Raw genomic sequence first — 9,621 nt, forward strand, 5'->3', positions numbered from 1 at the left:
TGGGATGTCTGAGGACACGGATGCAGCACTGGACAAATAAAAGTGTCGGGAATTACTGACTTGCTGTGCAGTCTCGAGCAGGTCACGTTGCCTCCTTGACTTGGTTTCTCCCACTGTAAAACAGAAGCAACGAGGCTAGCTAAAGCTCCTTCCCCATTTACCTGGTGAATACGTTGCTCTGGAAAACAGGAAGACAATATCAGCACACAGAACTGCTTTTAGCGTTTTAGAGATAACATGACAAAAACAGCTTTCTCCAGTACTCCATTGAACTAAACATAAAGGATTTCTGCTCGACAGCCAAAGCTGTGTGTTCAAGGCTGCAACGACAGTGTAGTATCACTTTGGATTTGCACACCTCATCTCAGGAATCTGCATGCTCTGACGACTATGATAAATTTGTGCTTTAAAACCACTAATGCTTCAGTCAGAGCTGAGCTCAGGGGATTTTATAGCACTGTTCTTGTCTGCCTCCAACTCTGCAGGGGGCTCTTCTGGCTCCAGAGGTCTGTGCTTGACAAGAGAGGCACCAGCAGGCAAGACTGCGACTCGGGAAGGTGCGTGTCTTACCACATTTCTCACCTCTACTGTTTGCAGCATACAATCAGGAAGAAAAGTTTTGCTTCTGTGTTGATTCTCTGTTCCTGGCAAACTGGGTGCCTCAGGGAGGAGGGAGCGAATATGCTAAGTTCCCAAGTGGACGCCATTGCGGTGTAGCTTAGTATAAAGTAAAGGTAAGCCCCACACATGTTCTGCTGGGAACATACCATTAAAATCCTCAGACACAGATAAACTTCCTTCATTCAGGACTGGATTTGACCTGCTTGCCTGGCACACATTTTGGACTGAACTGCAAAGGCCAATCTTCGCAGGATGCCACCCTCTTTGAATAACGCACCGCAATGTGCAGATGACGTTCCCAGGGCAATCAGCACCCTCCAAAACGTTGCCTGAGGTGGCACAAAAGCCGAGTCCCTTTTCAGTCCTGTTTCCAGTGAGCAAATAATCCAACCCGTGTGACTACATAGTTCATTCTCTTCAGGATTTCTGTTGACTTGGAGCACAGAAATTAAAATATCTGATATAGGTAACAAATTATTTCTGTCCCTGCAAAGGAGATGCAAATTGCATAGTGTTCTCATGGCGCCGGTATGGTTTGCACGGTTGCATGCAGAACAGCCTTGCTATGCCGACCGTTTGGCTGGCGGATAGGCCAGGTGGGATTCCATCATGCATTTCTACACAGTGAATCATTAATTCTAACATCCAAACCATAACATCACAGCTGTCTTTCTTACTCTATCTACTTTCAATAGTTTCCTTCCTTTCCCCCCCACCTGAACCCCTGTTTTTATCCCAGCCTGTAAGGTCATTTAGTTAGTTTTGCAAGATATTCTGGTCCTCCCATGTTTGAAGATGGCTCCCAAATTTGCATCCTAAGCAGTTTTGTTAGCACATTCGTGCTGTTCTTCCTGAGGTCAAAAGAAACGCTAAACAAGATCTCGGAACTGCGGTTCATATTTCAGCACAATTTTCTACCCTCCTTTTCAGACAGATTCTTACTCACCTTCCAGTCTGGTAGTAATCTTCTGATCTCCATCTTAAGCAACAACTTCCATGTGTTATCCAGTATTTGTCCAAAGCTCAGGTAGCTGCACCTACTGCATATCCCTTATGGGCAAAGCCCCCAGCTTCTGAACAAGAGATACTACCGCCCCTCATTCACAGAAACACGTGGTTCTTTACTCATAGTCCCAACATTTGATCTTATTTATTGGGTTGAAAATTTGTCATAGGAAAGTAGGTTATATGGTGAAGAACCTTCAGAAATAGGGTGTGGGGAGGCTACAGACACAAATATCATCACCTCTTCTACCTCTCAATTCTTGAAAAATTTTTCCTGAGTTCCACAGTGATGGCCGTAAGGGCCCAGTAGACGAGGTAGGCTTTCTCAAAGCGAAAGAGGAAGAATTTGGATTTATCACTAGTCTATTAATGTGGATCCTTCATATTATTATCATCTCAGTTGCTCAGATCTGCAGTCTTGGTTTAGGGTCAGTCAAAGCAAGAGAAGTCAATGTAGGCCGAGAGTTAATGAAAAAAAAAATACAACCAAATCCAAATGTATAGCCTGGTATTTACAAAGCATTATAGAAATGCAACAGAACTCGCTACTTGTGTGCACTGAACAGCAAACCCTGATGTTTTTTATTACAGCTGTGTAAGGGTGGGTGACGTGGAGAGGGTCAGGGAAAGCAGTTGCCCGCATTGCACTACAACAGCATGCTTCTGTGTGGAGGGCAGCAGTAGCCACTTACCAAACCCGCAGGATTATAGCAGGATCAAGGCGTACGCCCTGGGAGGGCAGTACAACTTCTGCGGTGTCAGCAAGAAAGGAGCGTACAAAGCAGCCAGGGTCAACGTGCTGCACCCCGCGACAAATGCTGTTACGCTCGCGGGTCAGCTCTCCAGCCCAGCAAGCATGCCTGGGAGGCCCTGGATCATCCAGGAGACCATCTAAACAGAAATTTTCAAGCCCATTCAAAATTCCTCCCCAGTGATACGAAGCAGAGATTAAAGATTGCTGCTAGTTTCCCTGAGGCCTGCAGCGGTACGGCGTTTTATTGCACTTGGATTCTGGACTTTGGGATTGGGAAGATCTGCAAGAATCACTTTCCCTCATCTCCCAACAGCAAGAAAAGCTTTCTTCCTAATGTACCCACTCTCTGAGCAGGTTTTTTTGGAGATCTGATAACAAGTTTGCTCTTTGCACGGATGCACCACTGGGAAGCTCCATTTCTTTGGATCTTTTCCCGAACAGCTTCATAGACGTTCTGTTCATGTTTTTCCATTTGTTCTTACCCCTAGGATAGAAGAGCTGGGGAGTAGAAGTCAAGTGGGAGGACAGGCGTGGGAAAAGGGAGGTCAGCTTGGATATCGGATATCTATTGACTCCTAAACAGCCCAAGTTCCAAGTGACTGGAAACCACAGCATTGTATGATTGTTGTTTGACAGCCCCAGAGCAATTCTTCACCACGGTTCCTACTAGATGGACTTACCTTACACAAAGGCCCGCTGCTGCCATGGGCTGTTTTGCTCTCTGTAAGAGCAAGGATTGAAATGCCCTTTAATTCTCAGCATGGTTTGTCCAACTCATCCACGCTGATATGAGGAAAGCCTGTCATTACCGCTGTGCGTGCACTCCTCATTTTAAGCTATTTATTTACAACATCGGTGCATTATTGCACATCTATTAATCATTAGCTGTTTTTTCCTAATAAATATCACTTCTGTACGAGAGAAATATTTCAGACCAGTCTGCGGGTGGGAAGGAGAGATTTGGTATTTAGCTAGTCAGCATCTGCTTTGTCCTCCTTTTTATGTTCCTAGTACTTCGGTAGGACATAAATTAGAGGGCAGTGTGTGTGGGAAGTCTACGTGGACTTTGTCACAGTGACAGATCTCGATGTGGTCTCGGAGAGGACGGGAGTGAGTTAGCAGGGATGGCCTAAGGCTCTCAGGAAAGATGAACATTTTACTGACAGCAATTTTAAACATAGTGAATTGCAAATGTCATCCCTGAACCAGTTTGCTGATAACGCTTGGAGCTCTAGTAGCATCTGCACAAGTGTATTGGCCCAAGACACTCAACATACTTGTTTTTCACGCTGATAAGGGAGCAGTGGTTAAAGAAATACTTGTGGCAATGAGTGTCAAAAAATGCAGTGGAACTTGGAGAAACGAGAAAAGAATGGCCATACAGTCTGGGACCAGTGTGGTATGTACGCAGCCAGCCACTTACACACGTATTAGAGACTAAAATGAAATTAAAAACTTGCAAGTTACGTGTAGAGTCTTGACAATGAAAATGCCAGTCCTCACATGGAGGAACTACAGTTAGGTTGAAATAATAACTGCAAGACTCCTGACTCACCGAATTTTCTCTCTGCAGCTGCTGGGGTGACCTTTCCCATGGGGAAGGCAGCCGGCTTGCCACAAACCGGGCTGGGGCCAGTTGAAAGTTAAGCAGATTCCACACTGTTGGACTCAGCCATGTTCATAATCAGCTGATGCGAGACCTTTAGGCTGCCGCTCTGACGAGTCCACCAGAATGGGCTCTTTATGATGAGGCGCATCCCATCTTTGACCAAAGTCAACTGCAAACATTTTACTGGAAGGTATAAAAACTTCCTTGTCAATATAAATTTTCAAACTATTTACTTGCATTCTGCTTTGTGTCTGTGGGGTCAGCACCCAAAGTACTGATTTGCTGATGCCCCGAAGGCTGCGGGACAATAAGCCCTTTTACCTTTATGCCAAATAGTGTAATGAACATAAAGGAGCAAAAGCTGGACTTACTGTTTCGGATCAAGAAGAGGCTAGGTTAGCATTTATTTCCACAACCTGGAAGGGCATGTGTTGTTAGAGAGCATGAGCGTGACGTATATACCACAGGCCTGTCCCAGTTAGAGAGAATAAATCTGTATCGGCATAGTCCATTTGCCTGTCCAGAGGAGGGCAATGAAGCTGGTGAAGGGTCTAGAGCACAAGTCTGATGAGGAGCGGCTGAGGGAGCTGGGGTTGTTTAGCCTGGAGAAGAGGAGGCTGAGGGGAGACCTTATTGCTCTCTACAGCTACCTGAAAGGAGGCTGTAGCGAGGTGGGGGTTGGTCTCTTCTGCCTAGTAACAAGCGATAGGACGAGAGGAAACGGCCTCAAGTTGCGCCAGGGGGAGTTTAGGTTGGATATTAGGAAAAACTTCTTCACTGAAAGGTTTGTCAGGCACTGGCACAGGCTGCCCAGGGAAGTGGTTGAGTCTCCATCCCTGGAGGTATTTAAAAGATGGGTAGACGTGGTGCTTGAGGACATGGTTTAGTGGAGGACTTGGCAGCGCTAGGTTAACGGCTGGACTCGATGATCTTAAGGGTCTTTTCCAACCTTAACGATTCTATGATTCTGTGATAGTCCTGCATCTGGGTGAACGGCAGGGAAAGGTGGGAATACAGGAAAGCTGCACAGAGCAAAATCACCAAGGAAACATCCAACCAAGTCTTAGTCTCCAGACCAGTGAAATTTAAAATAGTCAAATACTCAGCTCCTCAGGATACTTAAATCCATCTGAAACCAGATGCCTGAGTATTTCCGAACCAAGGACTATGTGAGCTCCTTGGTAGCACAGATCTCAGTGGTCCTATGGGCACAGTCTCATTTCAGACCTTTCGTCTTTGAAAACAAGAGCTGCTGCCTGGGGCAAGCAGACCCCCTCAGTGTGAGGGGCCTGCCCGTAGCTGCTGCCGCAGGCAGCGTGAGGGTCCCCAGGTGATGGGGCGGGCTTGTTCCCCTCAGCTCATTTCTATTCTAGGCAGCCACAAACTGCTCTTGCTTCTTCACCCAGCTCCTTTGCTCCTCCTCTCGGCATCTCTGCGACTGCCTGCAGCTTCTTGCTGCAGAGGGGAGCAGCTGAGGAGCGTGGCGCCTGGGAGGGAGGCCGCTGACTTCCAGCCCGCTCTGCCAAGGCAGCTCCTTCCTGACCCGCGGCACGGCGGCGGCCACTCCTCTCCTGGGCCGAGCAGGCAGGGATCAGCCGCCGTGCTGGCCACGGACGCTGGGCGAGGCGACACAAAGAGCTGTGTGAGACAGGCCTGGGATGGGGCTGCCACCCAGCTTCTTTTAGGAATGGCTGTAATCTGCATTCAGGCTCCCGGCAGTTAGCGGCTAGTAGGATAATTTTAGTAGTTTTGAACGGCACTTGAAAAGCCGCTATCAGCACTATAACCGTAAATGGCTCAGGATTTCTGATCCATGAGATAACCGAGGCTCGCTCTTCATAGACTCCTCTGGTGCCGATGCATTTTAGCAGCTGACGCAGGCGTTCCAGCTAACGCTCAGCTTCTCTCCCTAACCAGAACAGGAAAGGCTTTGCACACAGGTGGGAGCATTAATGCCTGTGATATTATGCTAACTCTCTAGAGGACAGTCATTATGGCAAAAAACCCAGTCTAGCCCTTCAGGAAAATTTCCTAGCAGCTGTTAGACCACCAACGCATTGGCAGACATCTCATAAAACCACGTCAGCCGTGATTGAACAGAGCATTCCTGTGCGCGCAGCAGCGGACTGCCAGAGGGACCCGGTACGCTGCCTCCTAGGTCTTTCCGTCTCTCCCTTCCAGGCACCCAGCTTATTCCAGCATCAACGCTTGTCAAGTCAGCAGCTGGGGCAGACGGACTTTCCGTCTTAAGCTCCCTATTTTGGCAAAGCCACAATCTGGAACCTGCCCACAGGGAATGTATTTATTTCAAGAAAAAGAAAAAAAGAAAAACCAGAAAAAATGTTACTGAGGGAGTAGCAATCTCCCTGCCCTTCAGCCAACCCCAGAGGAGATGCTATGTATTTTATCAGCTTTTTCAGTCTTATTGGTTGCTGTAGCGATGACTTTCTAAACGCACCCCGGTAGAGCCCAGATCCTGGCGTAGCAGGGAGCTCCCATGCACAGTTCCCCAATGATGGAGGAAAATCTGAAAGGCAGTGCTCCACTTAATCCCAGTTATGAAAGTCTTGGTCAGGTCTAAGTTCTTCAGTCATTCGTGATCCTAAAACACCTCCAACAATATAAAATACAATTTTGCAGTGGCTTCTGGTACTAACAAGGAAAGGGAAGTCAGTCCTCCTCTTTCATTGCCTTCCCACCAGGGAAGTCCCGAGTCCTGAAACCGTCCTTTGAACTTGAAGGCACTAGTGCACACGGAGAGATTACTGGAGAGCAAAGCTTTGAACAGTGAAACACAGGCTGCGTAACCACACCCGAGGGAAAGGGACAAAGGGACGCACATTCTAGGTAGGAGCTTAAGGGCAAAGCCCCGTGTCCAGAGGGGACGTACGCTCCCGTGCATTTCAGCAAATTTGGAGGCTGAAGTAAATTCTCTGACTGCGATGAGAACTGAAATCTACCCAGCATCTTTTCAAGGCCTTTACAAAGTCGTTTTTTACTGGACGTTCCTAGTTAGTGTCCCCGGTAAGGACAGTTCCTCCTTACAGGGACAATGCTGGCTCTGCAAAACGATTTTCTGCACAGAAGTCAGCTGCTGAATGCGCAGCGGTGTCACAGCCAGGCTACCTGCCAGGGCAGGGGCGCGGCGCCTGCGGCTCCCTCGCGGAAGGCTTGCCCTCTAAGGAAGAAAGGGGAAAACAGCAGCCAGCGAATTTCTCCTCCCTCCTTCCAAATGCCAGGTCCCAGATGGGGAGCGGCTGACCCAAATGCCCGGCCACGCTACTTCTACACAGACCTTTCCATGGAGACAAACCCAGCTGCTCCGGACGGAAACTGCTTCTGCAGATGCTGCTTCCTGGGCAGGGAAGAGGCAGTTGTTCTCCCCCATCTCGCCCAGGGCTCACAGAAGTCTCTTAACCTTTAATGAGCTCCTGCCGCCCCATTATCCACGCTGTGCTCTGGTACACGGGGTCTTGTCCAACCTCCTCTTTTGTGTATCTCCCGAAGAGACGAACCTCTCCTTCTGCCTCAGCTGAGACAAAGAAGGGGTGCTGCATCAGAAGCAGCGCTGATGCCGAGCCTCCAGCCAGGAGTTTGCCCAGGCGGTAGGCTGTTTCAAGGCAACCATCTCCCAGGCAGGTATCTACCACAGTGTTACTGCGTTCAGCTTCCTTCCCCAGCAAGTTTAGTTTGCACCTATAAATGCAAAGCCAACGCCTGTTGCGCAGACGGCCACCTCCGTGAGCCTTCTAGCGATTAACAGGTTACACACTGGCACGGCACGTCCTTCCAGCAGGGACTGTCCCTGCAAGATACCACCTGCTGCGTGCTACACTGCATTTGTTTGATTACGTTCATTAGTATTATTTGCTTGTAAATACACTGGGCCCGTGATTCTGAAAATGGGTTTTATCTGATGTGACTGTGAAGACAAGGAGAATATAAAACAGTAGTTAACTTTGGGAGGCAAGATGTAGCCCCCATCAATATAACAGCCACTCCAACAGTAATAATTCATAAATTGATGGTTTCAGGTAGGGTCCGGCATGGCACCGGCATGTTGTCTGACTTACGAGAGCTAAGTGAAGGGAGAGAAGTGACAAAGGATAGGGGTGGAGAAGTACAGCCTGCAACTTAGCTGTAGATCCTCCTCCTTCACTGCATGCAGGACTCCCTCTTTGCCAAGCGCAGTAGGAACCGCTCTCCACATCTGTATCCTGCTGCAGAGAGAAGCCTGGACCGCAGAGAAAAGGGAGCGAGATGTCATCATCTCCGCGCAGATCGCATTTCATTCCGCATTCGTTTCTGCCATCACTGTATCATCCTTCACTCCTGGTGTCAACACGAGGTGTTTGTCCCTCGCCATCCGCCTCTCCCCAGTCGTAGCACGACCGCCCTTAGGGTCGTAGTATAGCGTGAAAGCTGCAAGAACCCGGAGGGCGCGGGGAACATCTGTCCTGAGTGCCCTGCTCCTGGCAGCTACCCCCAAGTCTGCAGCATTGATGGTAATTTCTCTCTGTTTCAGTCCAGGCTGCTCTGCTACCGAGCTGGGCTAAGCGGGTCTCCGGAAAAGCGGGTTCAGGCCCACAGAACTCACGTTCCCAGTCGCGTCAGCAGGGTTACACGTTCCCATGGAGCTGAGTAAGGACAAGGTATTCATACTCGCTGCAGGAAGAACCCACGGGTAGGCAGGTTTCATGCCTACAAGCAAGATATTTGATCTACCTCTCACAGCAAAAAGCAGGAATTTAATACATCTTCTGGAGACATGAGGATATTTAATCTGTGGGACCAGGAGAAAGGTGAAGGACAGCAACGTGAGATGGGTACTAGTAAGGGCAAGCACTCTCTTCTCATGAGACTCATATCTCAGCATAAGCAAATTGGTATTCCACCTGCTAATGGATTTCAGCAGCAGCTGCTGCTTACTTAAAGCAGCAGCACGCATTCTCACACATCGGAAATCATTAAAGGTTTTACACTTGCATCCTTTGGGCAGGAGGGCCCTTGGAGGGGAGCTTCTGCAAAGGAATTGCCCAGCTGGAGCATGTGAACTGCAAGAGCGATGAGGACAGGCTCCGGAGCCCTCTGTGTTTTGTCCAGAATGGCTAGAAATGGAAGAAGAATTTGCACATTCACATACAGGGGTTTTACACAGTGGAAGTCAGGAGCACATCCAAGGTAAAGTGGAATTCAGCATCCTCGGCAGGACAGAACACTGCAGTATCAGTTGCTTTGGGACCGACACAGAAAAGCCCAGACTTCCCACAGTTTTAATGGCATGATCCCAGTGCCACCCTAACTAGCGTTTGTGCAACGCTCCTGCTCTACCTGGCTTGCCTCCCTCTGCTTCGCTCAGCACACCCTCCGGCTGCCTCCTCCTTCCTCCCAACCCTGCTCTCCCCTGCCCATCCCTCTCCCACTGAGATTCCCCCCTCCCTGTGACAGCAAACACCATACCGAGATGGCTTTGCCGCCAGGTCTACATCCCTCATCCTACCCCTCTTCTCACCTGCCTCTGCCTGTTGACACCTGGGCGGCTGGGCCTGCCCCTCCCCGGGGCAGCGCTAGCATGGCCGCAGAGGAGCGGGGGGCTCCGCCGCTGGGGGAGCACCGGGAAGGGACGGGGCAC

Source organism: Platalea leucorodia, assembly GCF_965183815.1.
Source record: "Platalea leucorodia genome assembly, chromosome: 5".
Classification (NCBI taxonomy): Eukaryota; Metazoa; Chordata; class Aves; order Pelecaniformes; family Threskiornithidae; genus Platalea; species Platalea leucorodia.